The sequence below is a fragment of the Aethalodelphis obliquidens genome, unplaced genomic scaffold (genome assembly GCF_003676395.1).
Source record: "Aethalodelphis obliquidens isolate GAN/ISIS:26980383/991018 unplaced genomic scaffold, ASM367639v1 scaffold3, whole genome shotgun sequence".
Classification (NCBI taxonomy): domain Eukaryota; kingdom Metazoa; phylum Chordata; class Mammalia; order Artiodactyla; family Delphinidae; genus Aethalodelphis; species Aethalodelphis obliquidens.
The window spans coordinates 43,921,747-43,940,004 of NW_020837947.1; positions in this window are offsets into that span (position 1 = coordinate 43,921,747).

An 18,258-nucleotide genomic window follows, 5' to 3' on the forward strand; every position below is an offset into this window, starting at 1 on the left:
AATTAGATCTGAATTACAAAAATGAATGCTTCTGAAGCATTGGGACTTGCAGAGTATGTTATCTCACATATGCACATGCCTCTGAGTAGATTAATGAAATTAGCCAATGGTAATAGGGAAACATTTCTCATTGTCCTTTCTTAGATGAATGATTTCATGATTTGGTGTTGTGTCCATAACCATGAGCTAGTGATAGAAGAGAAAATATGGAAACATTATGAAATGTCACATGTTTCTCATGTGCCAAATGTGAATCACTGGCAATTTTGAAATTTTTCACCATGGGGAATACTATGCGTACTACTTAGGCAGCTCTTTATTCCCCCAAAATATAACATTTTCATCCTTTTTGGTTATTTTTCATAACTGAAAGATTATACCTAGCTATTTTGCCTTCAGCATTGGAACTGGGTGCTTTATCTAGCTCATTCAAAGTAAAACTATAGTCCAGGTAGGTCATCATGCTATTTGGTATTAAAACTGTTAGACCTTCGCGGTCTCCTAGGAGTTTCGACTCGCCCAGGAAACAACAAGAGTCGGAAGCCGATGCAAAACGCAAGAGGTTTATTGAAGGCCGGTGCACCGGGGTTCCTTGGTCCTCACGCAGGAGGTCGAAGAAGGAACCCCTTTTGGGCGCGAATATGTCAGTTTTATAGGTTCCCACTTCCCCGTATGTAAATTATAGATTTGGTTGTGTTTTCCTGCTGATTGGTCCCGGCTTAGGCTCGGACCAGAGAGGGAACTTGTCCTCAGCTTCCTGATTGGTCTTTGACAGACACCTTTTTTACATTTTGTTTATCTCCCTCCTTCTCGGAAGGGGCCGGAAGCCCCTATTGTCTGGAGAGTTCTTAATCATTAGCTGGAACAATGTCCCTCGAGTCCCACAAAACAATCTTAAAATTAAGGAAAACCCAGAAAATGTACTATGAGCTAAGATGATACACTGAGAAGCAGAGGAATACTCATTTATTTAACCAACAAGCATACCCTGAATATCTACTTCATGTAAGACACTATGCTATATACCAAAAGGTATACAAATGTCATTACAATGCAGATACTGTCCTCAAATAGCTTACAATGTATTAAAGGACAGAAGAGAGTTATGCAGAACTGTGACACAAATTAAGGTATGATAAGGCCCCATAAGGTGTAAAATAAAACTTTCTAATATGGTTGAGAGCAAGATAAGTTATATCAGTTTTGGCATCAAGACTCCAGATTGTTTCTTCTCTTTCTGTATTCGCTCTACTGACTTCACTTTTGAGACACTAGCTCTTCCCTTGGTTCCAGGATGATTATATTAGTTCCATGTTTAACACCGCAAAATATTAATATCCAGGGTCAAAAGGAGTGAGGTTATAATGAGTGAGGAAAGTGATTCTTAAATCCACACACTTTTCTTTGGCCAGAATTGGGTCATATGCCCATTGCTTCTAGATGAGGCAGAATAGAACTACTATATGAACTTAGATGAACTAAGTTCTCCTGCCTGATTTGGGCATGAGATCACCTTTCTTTGAAGTAGGGCTGGACTTCTTTATGAAATCAGATTTCTGTTCTCAAGGAAGAATAAGGAAAAAGATGCTAGGTGGACAACCAGCTGTGTCTGCTGCAGTCAGTTGAGTAGAGTAAGAGAGGAGGGCCAGGACGTACAAAATTACATGAAATTTTGTAATTAATTTTGTTATTGGAAGCAGCAGGGATGACAGAGGTCCAAGTTAAAGCCTTTCTGGAAGTATCCTGTATAGAGCAATTCTATCAAAACATCTGGTAGGAAAATGCAGGAGAGTAATGATATATTCAGGAAGATAGTTTAGGTAATGAGAAGGATTTTTCTAATAAATAAAAGGAACATGGGCATTTTTATTCAGAAATACTGTCAAGGAAGAGACCGGATATTACAAAATGGAAGTAAAATCTGGAAGGAGGCTGGAGTAGTATTTTCCAATATTTGTACGTAGTATTTTCCAGTAATGTACATATAAATCACCTATTGATCAGAAGGATCGTGGTGAAACCTGATCAGCAATATGTATCTCAATATAAAGAGCATGATGTTTTGTTTTGAGACTAGCCTTTGTTGAGGGAGAAAAAGGGCAGAGAGCATGTAAAAAATAGGTGACTGTTAAGGGAAGGAGTGAGGAGAAAACAACTGCAAAGAAAGGACTTCAGTTGTTCACAATGGCTAGAAAGAATTTGTTTTAGAAAAGGTAGAAGGGTGTCATGGGTGACTTAAAAAACCTTAGGTTTACTCTCACCATACTTCATACATAGGAGCCTAGCTGAAAAATAATCAAAATTCTATTTCGAACTTTTCCAGTTTTACCAAAAAAAAAAAGAGAGAAAAAAGGGGGGGATAAATAATTTAATTTATCACTTATACTCTAAGATTCTACAAAAGTGACACATTGTAAGTCTTGGGTTACAGCCAAGGTTAGCTATTTTAATTTGCCGTATATTAAAGAATCAACCAACTAAAGATACAAATTGGAAAATTACAAAGTCCTTTTTATAAAGTATTGTAAATTATAGTGAAAAATCTAGTAATCATGAGCGTAGATAAATAAGGGGTATCTTGTCCCTTATTTATTTAAAAATTATAGCTTTGAACAAGTTCACACTGCATCCGAGCCACAAATAAATTGTGTGAGAGTTTGCATACGTGTGTGTACAAAATATATGAGATTAAGTGTTTAGAAGCTATAGTTCATGAAGTATGAGATTGTTTTGAAGCCATAGTTCATGAAGTATGGTTTTTAAAAGACAGGACAGAAAGGGATATGAGACCTATTTTTTAAAATAGGGGCTTATTGTAGAAGTAAGAGTGGATTCAGAAGTTCCTAGAGAAGAGGTCAATGGATAGAATTTATAAGAAGGCAAGTTTTAGGGGCTTCCCTGGTGGCACAGTGGTTGAGAGTCTGCCTGCCGATGCAGGGGACACGGGTTCGTGCCCCGGTCCGGGAAGATCCCACATGCCGCGGAGTGTCTGGGCCTGTGAGCCAAGGCCGCTGAGCCTGCGCGTCCGGAGCCTGTGCTCCACAACGGGAGAGGCCACAACAGTGAGAGGCCCGCATACCGCAAAAAAAAGAACCCAAAAAAAAAAAAAAGCTCAACAATTGATTAGGTTGTTTTTGAAGGAAGCAAAGTTTGCTCCCTTGAAGAATGATTCACCATCTGCCCAGGACATTATGGAGGAGATACATTTATTGATGACAAGGACAAAATGGATATTCCTTTCAATTTACTAATATTAAGCTCTATGTATGGATGTGGTCTTCAAATTCCTCTTATAAAATTTTACTCCTCATCAGGGTTAAACACATTTAATTCAACAAATAGAAAACACAAATCTGATTACATTAGTATGGGTAACAAGAGAATTTTGACAATGTCATTAAAATATTCCTATGCCAATTAGTCTTCGGAAATATACTTTCTGGGCCTGAATCTTAGGTACTTGGGATTTGTTCAAGCAATCAAAAGTTCATTTTACTACAGTTCTTGTGCATATTGATTCCTGTTGATTGATTGGAAAGCCATGTTTACCTCAAATGAGTTACTGGGAATATTTTTATTTTATTTGCCCAAAGAACTAGGTTCAGACTACATAAAGTAACCTAAGGCTTAGCTTTATATATTCTACTAATCACCAGGTATTTATAAATACCTGTGAGATGAAGCTGATACCTCAAGAAAATGAATGTTAGCTTATAAAATTGATGATCTTATTTCATGCCCTAAATAGCTTTACATTTATTCCTGTTAGTTTATTGCATTTACAAGGAATCAGGATTTTAAAAATTATTTTAGTTCTAATTTTTTCCTTCTTAAGCAATGCATTTGAAAAGAGTAATTCATTATCCTCTGACAAAGATAAACATGAGAACAAGTTCCATACCATATATTCATAGTGGTTTACACATACAATGATTACAAATTCTGTAACAGTGGAAGGAGAGATGTGACAGAGTATTTATCTTCTCATGAAAGAGGATCAAACATTTGTTACCACGATCAGTTTTTAGACCCAAATGAAAGTAAAATATATGTTAGACATCATACTTTTTTTTTTTACATCTTTATTGGAGTATAATTGCTTTACAATGGTGTGTTAGTTTCTGCTTTATAACAAAGTGAATCAGTTATACATATACATATGTTCCCATATCTCTTCCCTCATTGCGTCTCCTTCCCTCCTACCCTCCCTATCCCACCCCTCTAGGTGGTCACAAAGCACCGAGCTGATCTCCCTGTGCTATGCAGCTGCTTCCCACTAGCTATCTATGAATGGATAAAGAAGATGTGGCACATATATACAATGGAATATTACTCAGCCATAAAAAGAAATGAAATTGAGTTATTTGTAGTGAGGTGGATGGACCTAGAGTCTGTCATACAGAGTGAAGTAAGTCAGAAAGAGAAAGACAAATACAGTATGCTAACACATATATATGGAATCTAAGAAAAAATGTGTCATAGACATCATACATTTTTTCACTTAAATTTAATGATTATTTTTTACCTTGTGAAAATTCTTTTCATTGTAGCATACAATTTTTTTTTCTTTTTCTGGAGCACAGTTTGGGCACACTTGTGCCAGAAACTAGGGTACCAGGGTCAATAAGATACTTTCTGTCCTCTGTTGACTCAAGGTCTTATTGGGGTGAAAGTCACAGAAATAGATTTTTAAGTCAAAATCTGTTAAGGAAAATGATGGAAGGTATCCAAGGGCTATTAGGAAGATCAAGAGTAGGTCATGGCTAAACTGAGTTTTGAATAGTGTACAAAAACCATGATTATGATTTAAAGGCTGTGAAGTTATAATTTTATCACAACAGTGGTATTGGTGCAAATTTCTTCACTTAAAATTATTACATTTATGAAATTGTGTGCATAAAATAGTGTATTTTGAGGAAAGTAACCCCAAACTTTCTCACAAATAAAAAAAAAAATCTGTATAGCAAACGGATGTAGTAGCAAATGGAGTTTAAAATCCCTTTGAATTCAAACAAATATAGCTTAATTAAATAAATTTTAGTTTTTTCTCTTATTTGCAATAAAGGAGTGTGATACCTCCATCTTTGTTCTTTTTTCTTAGGATTGCTATGGCTATTTGGAGTCTTTTGTGAAAGGACATCTTGACTATATTAATCTCCTAATCCATGAGCATGGAATATCTTTCCATTTATTTGTATTTTATTTAATTTCAACAATGTCTTATAGTTTTCAGTGTACAGGTCTTTCACCTCCTCGTTTAAATTTATTACTAGGTATTTTATTCTTTTTGTCTCAATTGTAAATGGTATTGATTCTTTATTTCTCCTTCTGTTAGCTCATTGTTAGCATATAGAAATGCAACAAATTTTTGCATATTGATTTTGTGTCCAGCCACTTTAATATTTTCATTTATTATTTCTAATAGTGTTTTGGTGGAGTCTTTAGGGTTTTCTATATATAAAATCACATCATCTATCAATAGTGACAGTTTTACTTCTTTCTGTTCAATTTGGATGCCTTTTTCTCCTTGCCTAATTGCTCTGGTTAGGACTTCTAATACCATGTTGAATAAGAGCAGTGAGAGTGTGCATCCTTTTTTTGTAACTTATCTTTCAGTTTTTCACCATTGTGTATGATGTTAGCTGTGGGTTTCTCATATGTAGTCTTTATTATGTTGAGTTATATTCCTTCTATACCCACTTTATTGAGAATTTTTATAAACAAGTGCTGATTCTTGTCAAATGCCTTTTCTGCATCTACTGAGATGTTCATATGATATTTCCCCTTCATTTTCTTGATGTGGCGTATCACATAGATTCATTTGTGGATGTTGAACCATCCTTGCTTACATGGAATAAATCTCACTTTATCATGGTGTATGATCTTTTTTATGTATTGTTGAATTTGGTTTGCCAATGTTTTGTTGAGGATTTTTGCCTCTATGTTCATCAGAGATATTGGCCTGTAATTTTCTTTTTTGGTATGTTGGCCTCATACAATGAGTTAGGAAGTGTTCCCTTCTCTTCAGTTTTTTTGGAATAGTTTGCGGAGGATGGGCACTAAATCTTCTTTGAATGTTGTAGAATTGACCTGTGAAGCCATCTGGTCCTGAACACTTGTTTCTTGGTAGCTTATTTGTTACTGCTTCAATTTCTGTTCTGGTGATATGTCCATTTAGATTTTCTGTTTTTTTCCTGATTCAGTCTTGGAAGTTAGTATGATTCTAAGAATTTGTCCATTTCTTCTAGGTTGTCCAGTTTGTTAGTGTATAGCTTTTCATAATATTCTATTATAATACTTTGTGATATTTCTGTGGTATCTGTTGTTACTTCTCTTTCATATCAGATTTTATTTATCAGGGCCTTCTTTTTTGATTCTTAGTGAGCCTAGCTAATAGTTGGTCAATTTTACCTTTTCAAAGAATCAGCTCTTAGTTTCACTGATCTTTTCTACTGTCTTTTTAGTGTCTATTTCAGTGAAAGAACTGCCTTTTAAGTTTTATTCATGGAAGTGGCATCAAAAAGCTCAATGTGATAGAAGCAGTTAGCAAGAATGCAATTGTTTGAGGTAATTAAGCAGGATCAACAAGAGAGATTAACTTTCTGGACATCATTCCTTTTGGCAGAAACTATGAAATGATTGTTCTGGTTTAAGTAGTAGATGCCATTGAAATAAAAAAGTGCAGAAGAGTGTTCCAGGTAGTTTACAGTTGCATGGAAAAGTGGGTAGTACATAAGCCTAGAAGATTCGCTGCCAGTGTACTGGGCACACACTGATCTTAGTAATGATAGAATAAACCTCAGCAGCTGATTTCTCCCCTTTTACAAGCAGAGTGTTCCAACAGTTGGAGCTGCCAGTATAGTAGGTAATACATTACACAGATGAGATCAAAAAATGAAATTGCCAGAAATTTGTGTATAAACAATATAATGAAAGAGAGATAACAAACTAAAGAACTTATACCTGAGGAAATAGACTTATATAACAACCAGAAAAAGGCTGTAAATAAGTAAAATTCCATATCCTCAGAGAAATAAATGAGATTATGTTGTTGTAGAAACAACTTCTAGAAATTTGGGAAATGCAAATTTTAATTGCTTTAAAAATTCAATGGAGAGGCTAAATAGCAGAATAGAGGGAGCAAATGACTGAATTAACATTTTAAAGAGTGGTCTGTGGAATCAGTCTAGAATGTAGGAAAAAGGGATAAAGAGGTCAAAAGTATAAACAAAATAAAAAGTAAGGAAAGAATGAGCAAGAGATACCTAAATGGGATTAATAGAGAGCCCCGAAAATAAACCTATACTTATATGGTCAATTAATTTACAACAAAGAAACAAAGAATATACAGTGGGGAAAAGACAGTCTTTTCAATAAATGGTGGTGGGAAAACTGGACAGCTACATGCAAAAGAATGAAACTGGACTACTTTCTTATACCATATACAAAAATAAACTCAAAATACATTAAAGACTTAAGTGTAAGACCTGGAACCATAAAACTCCTAGAAGAAAACATAGACAGTATGCTCTTTAACATAGTCTTAGCAGTATTCTTTTGGATCTATCTCCTCAGTCAAAAGAAACAAAAGAAAAAAATAAACAAATGGGACCCAATCAAATTAAAGTTTTACACAGTGAAGGAAACCATCAACAAATGAAAAGGCAACCTTCTGAATGGGAGAAGGCATTTGCAAATGACATATTTGATAAGGGGTTAATATCCAAAATATGTAAAGAAGTCAAACAACTCAATATCAAACAAACAAACAACTAAATTAAAAAATGAGCAGAGGACCAGACTAGATAGTTTTCCAAAGAAGACATACACATGGCCAACAAGTACATGAAAAGATGCTCAACATCACTAATCATCAGGGAAAAGCAAATCAACACCACAGTAAGATGTCACCTCACACCTGTCAGAATGTCTATCGTCAAAAAGACGACAAATAACAAATGTTGGCAAGGATGTGAAGAGAAGGGAACCATTGGACATTGTTGGTGGGATTATAAATCAGTGCAGCCATAATGGAAAACAGTACAGAGATTCTGCAAAAAATTTAAAATAGAGCTTCCGTATGATCCAGTAATTTTACTTCTGGATTTTTATTCAAAAATATAAAATATTAATTCAAAAAGATATATGCACCCCTATGCTTATTGCAGCATTACTTATAATAGCCAAGATATGGAAGCAATCTAAGTGTCCATCAACAGACGAATGGATCAAGAAATATATATATATATATATATATATATATATATATATAAAAATGGAATAATCATCAACCATAAAATGAATGAAATATTGCCATTTGTGACAACATGTCTAGACCTTGAGGGTATTATGCTAAGTGAAATAATTCAGAGAAAGACAAATACTGTATGATTTCACTTATATATTAAATCTAAAAAATCAAAACAGAAGAACAAAGAAAACTAAACAAATTCATAGATACAGAGAACAAACTGGTAGTCACCAAGAGGGGAGGGGCCAAAATAGAAAGGGAGCAAGAGATACAGACTTCCAGTTATAAAATACATAAGTCATGGGGATGTAAGGCACAGCATAGGTATTATAGGCCGTAATATTTTAATAACTTTTATAGTGACAGATGGTTACTAGACTTGTGATCAATTCATAATATAAATAAAAGTCAAATCACTATGTTGTACACTGAAACTAATATAATATTGTATAAAACCATAGTTCAATAAAAAGGAAAACAAAAGACCTCCAGAAGTGAAAATAGAAAGCATGGTATTGAAGCACTGTTTGAAAAAATAGAGAAGTTCTGGGAATGATGTCACCACCATAGTGGAATAAGAATTTTCTACAATCTTCTCCCCAAAGAACACAAATCAGACAATCACCCACAGACAAGAGAGCCTTTGTGGAAGTGTAGGAATCTAGCAGAGAAGTTCCAGAACACCTTTGGAGCAAAAACAATCTGTTATTGAACACATTGAAGAAGGGAAGAGGAACAGTCTCACTTTATCCATTATCATTCCTCCTCCAAGGTTGCACGGCTCAGTGCCAAGAGAGACCTTCTCAGACCATGATTTCTCCCATGGGGGAATAAGAGAGCTTGTGAGAAAGAGTCTGGTATTCCCAGCTGTACAGGACACTGCCAAAGAGACCCACTTCTTTCTTGCCCCATCCAGAACACTGAGGTATGCTGTGCAACCAGGGGTAGGGCGTGACTGGGAAAACTGCAAACAGGGCTAAGAATTGAACCTGGTTGCATTATGTAATTGAAAGAGAGTAACCTGGAAAAATTAGATAGTCCAGTGCTCATACAGCAATGTGACAAAGTCCCAGATTCTGTTTGTTTGTTTCCTCTCTCTCTTATCCACAGATATTCTTCCCTTATCTTGTAGCCATATTCTAGTAGGGAAAATGGAGAAGTGTGAGAGGCATAAAGCATTCTTCCGAGTCTGCTTCCTTTTTATGAATCTTTCTTTGGTGCCTGGTTTGACTTTTGCTTATATCTTATAGTTTTGCTTAAGGCTTTCAGGTGGCAAAATGAAAAGGATCACCATATCTAAGGCAGTGCCATTCACATTATAGACATGTACTATCTTTAAAGAAACACAAATCAGAGTCTTCAGAATTTTCTTCACCAACACTGGATGCAAGAGGATGATGGAACAATATCTTTCAAGTACCAGAGGGAAATGAATTTACATCTAGAATACTTCATCCAGAAAAAAACTGTTATTCATTTGAGAGTGTAAAAACACATTATATGATCAACAAAGACTCAAAACATATACCATCCTCAAACTTTCTTTGAAAAAACCAGGGTTTAACATTCAAAAATCAATAATTCAGGGCTTCCCTGGTGGCACAGTGGTTGAGAGTCCGCCTGCCGATGCAGGAGACACAGGTTCGTGCCCCAGTCCGGGAAGATCCCACATGCTGCAGAGCGGCTAGGCCCATGAGCCATGGCCGCTGAGCCTGCACATCCAGAGCCTGTGCTCTGCAATGGGAGAGGCCACAGCAGTGAGAGGCCAGTGTACCGCAAAAAAAAAAAAAAAAATCAATAATTCAATCTATCATATCAACAGATTTAAAAAGAAAAATCACATGATCATGTTAATAGATGCAGAAACAGCATTTGACAAAATCCAGTACCCACTTATGATAAAAATTCTCAGTAAACTGAGAATAGGACTCGTTCTCAACTTGATAAAGATAATCTACAAAAAATATACAGCTAACATCACACTTAATGACAAGAAACTCAAAGCTGTCCACTCAGATTAGGTATAAGACAAGGATATCAACATCATACTGGAAGTTCTTGCTAATGCAATAAGGCAAGAAAAGGAAATAAAAGATGTACAGATTGGGAAGAAAGATATAAAGCTGTCTTTGTTCACAGATGACATGATTGTGTAGAAAATCTGAAAGATTCAACAACCAAAAAAACCCACCTGGAACTAATAAGTAATTATAGGAAGGTTGCAGGATACAGGGTTAATATAAAAAAGTGAATGTCTTTCCTATATACCAACAATGAACAAGTAGTGAAACTTGAAATTAAAAATATAATCCCATTTACATTAGCACCAAAAAGAAAAAGAAATACTTAGATATAAATCTAACAAAAAGATCTACAAGGTCTCTCAGAGGAAAACTACAAAACACAAATGAAATAAAAGAAAAACCAAATTAAAGAACTAAATAAATGGAGAGATATTCTCTATTCATAATAAAGACTAAACATTATCAATTTTTCAGTTCTTCTCAACTGGATCCATAGATTCAATGCAATCTCAATCAAAATCTCAGAAAAATTATTTTTATGGATACTGATAAACTGATTCTAAAGTTTATATGGAGAGGCAAAAGATCTAGAATAGTCAACACAATATTAACAAACAGGAACAAAGTTGGAAGACTGTGCTACACATCTTTAAGACTTAGTGTAAAGCTACAGTCATCAAGGCAATGTGGTAATGGTAAAAGGAAAGACAAATAGATCAATCAATGAAACAGAATAGAGAGCCCAGAAATAGATCCGCATAAATATAGTCAACTGATCTTTGACAAAGGAGCAAAGGCAGTGCAACAGAGAAAAGATAGTATTTTCAATAAATGGTGCTGGAACAACTGGACATCACATACAGAAAGTGAATCTAGACACAGACTTTATACCCTTCACCAAAATTAACTCAAAATGGATCATAGGCCTAAATGTAAAACAGTAAAACTCCTAGAGGAAAATATAGGAGCAAACCTAGATGACTTTGAGTATGGTGATGCCTTTTTAGATAAAACACCAAAGGCATGAGGCAAGAAAGAAATAATTGATAAGCCAGAATTCATTGAAATTAAAAATATTTGCTCTGTGAAAGACAAGATCAAAAGAATGAGAAAACAATTTCTCCCATAGATTGGGAGAAAATATTTGCAAAAGACACATCTAATAAAGGACTGTTATCTGAAATATACAAAGAACTCCTAAAACTCAACAATAAGAAAATAAATAACTCAGTTAAAAAATAGGACAAATAACTTAAAACAGCTTGCCAAAGAAGATATATGGATGACAAATAAGTATATGAAGAGATTCTCCACATCAAATATCATCAGGGAAATGCAAATTAAAATGAGATACCATTACACACCTATCAGAATAGCCCAAATCTGGAACACTGACAACACCATATGCTGGTGAGGGTGTGGGTAAACATACCTCTAATTTGTAACTAGTAGGAATGCAAAATGGTACAGCCACTTTGGAAGACAGTTTGGTGGTTTCTTACAAAATAAATATAGTCTTATCATACAATCCAGCAATATCACTCCTTTGATATTTATCCAAAAAAGCTGAAAACTTATGTCTACACAAAAACCTGCACACGGATATTTATAGCAGCTCTATTCCTAATTGTCAAAACCTGGAAGCATCAAATATGCCCTACATGAAAGGGTTAATGAACTGTGGTACACCCAGGCAATAGAATATTACACAGCACTAAAAGGAAATGAGCAATCAAGACATGAAAAAAAATGGAGAAAGTTTAAATGCATATTACTAAGTGAAAGAAGCTCATCTGAAAAGGCGATATACTGTATGATTCCAACTGTATGATATTCTGGAAAAGGCAAAAGTATAGTGACAGTAAAAAGATTAGTGGTTGTCACGGGTTGAGGGTAGAGATGAACAGGCAGAACACAAGGATTTTTAGGACAGTGAAAATATTCTGTATGTTATTATAACAATGGATATATGTCATTATGATTTTGTCCAAACTCATAGAATGTAAAACACCAACAGTGAACCTTAAGGTAAACTGGATTTGGGGTGATTATGATGTGCCAATATAGGTTCATTTTTGGTGAAAATATGTACCATTCTGGAGAATGATCTTGACAATGGGGAGGCTATGCATGTGTGAGAGCAGGGGAAATCGCTGTACTTCCACTCAATTTTGTTGTAAACCTAAAATAGCTCTAAAAAAAATTGTCTTAAAAAAAACAGAGGATATAATCCATTACAAAGGAAAATTGAATCTGAGAGTAGGTAGTGATTTATGGGAAAGAACAGTGAGCAAATAAATGAGTAAAAGTTATTTTTGTCCTTGAAAATAAAAAGTTTGCACTAAAATTCAAAGTGATATTTATGAGAAAGATGGCAAGAGTGGTTGGAATAGTAAAACTACACTGAGATTAAACTCCTATTCATGGAGAGGCTATGGATATGATTATTACTAGATATAGCTTGAAAAATAAATTTAATATGCAAACTAATATGAGCATAGCAATGCAAAAATGAAAATAAGCTAAACTAAACTTCAAACAGAATGAAAAAAATTAGGATGAAAGACAATGATGAATATAACAGATGGCAAGAAATATGGAAAGGTGAAATGAGATTAAGTATAATAGATCAAACTCACTAATTAAGATGGCTGACAAAACATTTTAAAGACGGTGGAGGAAAACCAAAATAAATATAGAGGTATCTTGTGTTGATGGCAGCACCCATCATTTTAAAATTATAAATTTTCTCCAAATTAATTTTTACATTTAATGTCTTTCCAACAAAACCCTATTAGGTTTCTTTCAAGAACCTTGACAAAATAAAATAAATATAGAAGGGTATATTTTCACAAAGAACTAAAAATATTTAAAAAGACAAACCAAAAGGGTAATAGATTTCCACTACTAGATATAGAGGTTTCAACAAGAGATTTTAATTAAAATGATATGAGCCTAAATTATTTATAACATATAAATCCATACAACATGATAGCCAAGGATACATATATTTATCTGTTTCATTGACTCAATGAAAAGTAAATTGATTATATATTGGAATTTTTAATAAAAGAGGTGAGGTCTCTGTAGGAAAACATTGTTGGGACAATTGGCTGTTGGGAGACAAGTCCCCATAGGTCACTTGTGTTTCTTCCATCTTATTGCCCTTTGCTCCAATCTTTATTTTATAGGATATTTTTGTCGTCAACAGACTCGGAAGATAGACATAGAGTCTCTCTCTAGAGCAAAAGGCAAGCATCCTTACCACCTATTATAAAAGGTTTGGTTTTCTTTAGCTCAGGAGTTCCTTTTTTATAGCACAACCCACAGCATAGGTGCAGGTGTCATCTTGTTCTCTTCAACTTTCCTTGTGGAAATTGGGGCTCAGGGAATTGGGGCAAAAAACATGATAATCTGGCTACTGCTATTGCTGTGATTAATAAACTATCTGTCATTATTGACCCAGAAATCTCATATCTTCTACTGACAGCTATAAAACATTGTTGGCTAACATTTTAGCTTGTTTATAGGGTAAAATATCAAACCCTTCACCGTTCTTACCATTAGCTATCCATGAGGAAAATATAAAATTATATCCCAATCTCATTCCATACACAAAATATGCTTCAAATACTTGAAGTGTTCAAAGGGAAAATAAAATTTATAACTATCAGAAGAAAATATAGAAAAATATTTCATTACTTCTGCTTAGAGAAGAATTTCTTAAACAAGGGACAAAATAAATTTTGCAAAAAAAAGTTGATAACATGTATTTATTAAACAACAACAACATCTGTTGTGCAAAAGATGACGCTAACAAAGTTATCATGCAGACACCAAAGGGAGAGAATATTATATATAATACATATACATACATATTATATATGTATATTTGTATTGTTCCAAATATATAATGAATATTATTAATAAATGTGTACACAGTTCGATAGAAAAAGTGGTAGAGTATATGAATAATCATTTTAAAGAAAAGAAAATATGGATGCACAGTAAACACATGAGACTATATTCAATTTCATTGATAGTCAAAAAAATACAAATTGAAGTAAAAATAGGATATATTTACTTATCAGTTTTGAAAAAATATAAATATCTATGATGCTAAAGCAGTGGTGGGAAAGATTATTCTCATAAACTGGTGTATTGCAACTTTAGGAAGCTATTTGCTAGAATCTGGTAAAATTGAAAATGTTCACAATATTTGCAAGTCAGTTCCTTTTTCTAAACTCATACTTCTACCATGGTTAAACATGACATAAATCTTACACTTACAGAAATGTTAGAAGAGCTGAAGAGATAAACTCTAGGCTGCTATTTCAGGGGCAGTGCCCAAAACCATACTGCAGAACATGGAGCACTGTCACCATTGAATTAAGTGCCATGATGCAACATTCTTGACATATTGCTGTCATGGACACCACTGACCCCAGAAACACACTGCCTTTACCACTGTCCCTTTGCCAGAAAAGTGCATGCCCTGCTTGCCCTGTTTTCTTAACCAGATGTTTTCTGAATTCCAGGCAGTGTCTGATGGGTGGAATCTAATTCCAATGTCTGTTCCCTATGGGAAAGGAAGGCTGGGAATTTTTTTCCTTATTTCACATTGGAGCTTCAAGGTTCATCACTGGGAGGAATATTGAAATATGAATCAATTCAAATAAAATTGTTTCTCTTACCTAAATTCATATGCCTTTTAAATGCCCCCCACACTCCAAAACAATGTCTATCTCCTCTAAAACTGCCAGCAGCATAACACACAAATCTTCATAGCTTTCAGACATGGTGGACTTTGGTTTTGAAGACAGGGCGTGAGATGTGATGTGTTTCCCTGGGGTCTCAATGGTTTTTAGAGTCAGAGGTTGCTCCTGAGTCAATGCTTTGCACAGAAAAGATTCTCCAATGTTGACTAAACAACATGAATAAATAGTTGAATGAATAAGTTAATGATCTGAAAAACTTAAGACTGGATCTTTTAACCATTTTGTGAGACATAGTACTTCTAACCAAGCTTATATAGCCAAGTGTTCCATTTGGCTGACTGTGTGGCAGTGTACCCAGGAGGGAAGCATCATTCAAGTTTCTTGGAAGCCTCTTCAGGAACTGGCAATTCAAAAAAAGTACTTTCATTTTTCTGGATATTCCTTGGAGAGAGCATCTAAGAAAAGACACTGATACTAACAGCAGTCCACAAATGTGAAAAACTACCAATACCCTTTTTTCTTTCTTTCTTCCTTCCTTTTTAAAATTTATTTATTTTATTTATTTTTGGCTGCATTGGGTCTTAGTTGCAGCATACAGGATCTTTCGTTGCGGCACGTGGGCTTCTCTCTAGTTATGGCGTGTGGGTTTTTCTCTCTCAAGTTGTGTCGTGCAGGCTCCAGGGCATGTGAGCTCTGTAGCTTGCGGCTCGCGGGCTCTAGCTGAGGCATGCGAGCTCAGTAGCTGTGGCACATGGGCTTAGTTGCTCTGCGGCATATGGGATCTTAGTTCCCTGACCAGGGATGGAACCCACGTCCCCTGCATTGTAAGGCGGATTCTTTACCACTGGACCACCAGGGAAGTCCCCCTTCCTTTCTTTCTTGCTTTCTTCCTTCATTCCTTCCCTCCCTTTCTTCCTTCCTTCCTTTCTTCCTTCCTTCCTCCCTCCTTCCTCCCATCTTCTTTCCCTTCCTCCCTCTCTTCCTTCCTTCTTTTCTTTTCTTTTTCTTTCTTTATTTTTGAGTGTCAGTTGGCTCATAGCTGTACTCATCTACTTATTCTGCATGTTTTCTAAAATATTAATAGAAAGTGTTGCTATACGCATCCTCGGATTTTGTGCTAGGTGATTAGTTGCCCCCTTTATTACTGAATGATGAAAAATCTCATTCATAGGCATGTGGGAAATACATCAACTTGAAAGTAGTGACATACATCAAAAATCAGTTTTCCTAATCAGACATCTGATGTGCCTAGTTATAATTGGAAGGTGTTTTTTTTTTTTTAAACTTTCTGATTTATTCCTTAGGACTTCAACTTGACAATCTGGATGTAGAGGTACCAGGAAAAAATTCCCATGGTGATTCCATAGGAGTTCCACAAAGCTCATCTTTCTTTTTCCAATTGAAAGAGTATTAAAACTTTGACTAATGTGGTGAAAAAATAATTGAACCATTTTAAGTGATTAATACTTTATAATTTCATTGATTTGCCAAGATGATGCTAGTAGGAGTTTGAGACCATCAAATATATGGCCCATATGATGGTGTAATCATGTCTTACCACATACTCAATTCCCATAAACAAGGAAGCAAGAATTTTAAATAATTTCTTGGTTGGGTGGATTGTATGAGTAGCAGTTCATTGCTATGTTCTTCTACCGAGGCTCAAAGAGCAGAATTTCCTTTGTGATACTCAGTGGTGTTTATTTACCTTAGTGGAGGTACGCTTGGTTAGGGTTAATTTTTGCTCTTGCAGTCTCTGAAAGCTCAGTATCTAAAGTTCCCTTAGGTTTCTGATTCACTGATTTCTAGATTTTACCTGTCATTCAGAGACCATGGCATAGGAACAATGGTTCTCAGATAACTCTAGGACTCTTATCCTGTTGGTTTAGAGCCTTTCTTTTAGAGGAAAAATAAATCTTTACCACGGCACCACCTTACAGAATAGCATCCTTTGTTGAAAAATTAGAGTACTGGGGTGTACTATTGCAGCAGCAACAGACTGGGTTGGCTTACCAATAGCATAGATAGGGCAAGATGAAATGAAAATGGAGTCAAAGCTTGAATTGTGAACATCTGCTATAACTGAGTTTTGCTTTCAGAGGATGCACCATGTTATCAAGCTTGCTTGGTTTTATGCTAAATGTATTATGGCAGCTTTCCCCAAAAGAATTGGTCAACTTCTCTGGAAACTCATTCTAGAAGACAGCTTCATTCTATTTTAGGTTTCTGACAAGGTTTGCATAACATTGCTCCATTAACTAAATTGACATGTATTTATTCATTTGTATTTCATTATTTCAGCAAATATTTACTGGGCCAAATATAAGTGCTAGTTATTATGCTAAACATTATCATATGTTTTGAAAGTGTTCCTATAAAGGTATTCACTGTGATATTGGTACAGACAAGTGAGGCACAATAAGAACTGCCAACATCAGGAAAATGATGTTAGGGCTAATGTTTGAAAACTATGCAGGCACTGACCAGTTAGATAAAGGACTGTAGAGATTTCTATTAGGACAAAGCAGTAACAGGCGTCAATGAAGTAAGCAAGAGCATGGGGCTTTGTAAACAGCTAAGTACACCTGAAAGAGAGGATGAGAAAATAGGAAGTGTTAAGAGTTCACAGGGGCAAAAACATGAAAGCAAAGGAGGCTTGAAGTATTTCAGTGTCAAATAATGACACAATCAGAATTGGATTTTTAAATAGAAAGCCTGGAAGAAAGATGGAAAATAAATTGGAGTTTGGAAACTTGAGGTAGAAGTTAGAAATCTTATCCAGCAGTCCAAGTGCAAGTGATGAAGTAATGAAGTGGCTGTAGATATACAGAAGAAAGAATAAATAAATGACATGGAAATGGTGGAATGGACGAGTCTTGATTACTGATTGCGTGTGAAAGGTTTGGGAGAAAGTCACCTTTGGAATGCCTAGATCTGCAGTTTTCAAAATAAGTACTGAGGTGCTCCAGTGAACTCACAGGATCCTACACAATATTTTAAATTTTTAAGAAAAATGCAGCAATATCTATAGGACACTGTGTGAATTACTAACTCAAGATAGTTCATAGTTTCAACATTCGATTGTGCTGCCTTCCTTTCAATGATGTCATATCTTTGTAAAGCTAAGTTTTCAGTGGTTGTTGTGATAAATATAAAATATTGCTTTAAAAAATGTAGAGCAAGAAATGAAGGTGGAATTGCACAATATAACTCCATGGTTGGAGAAATTTCACAGAGCTCAGATATACACATCCCCTTAGCAAGT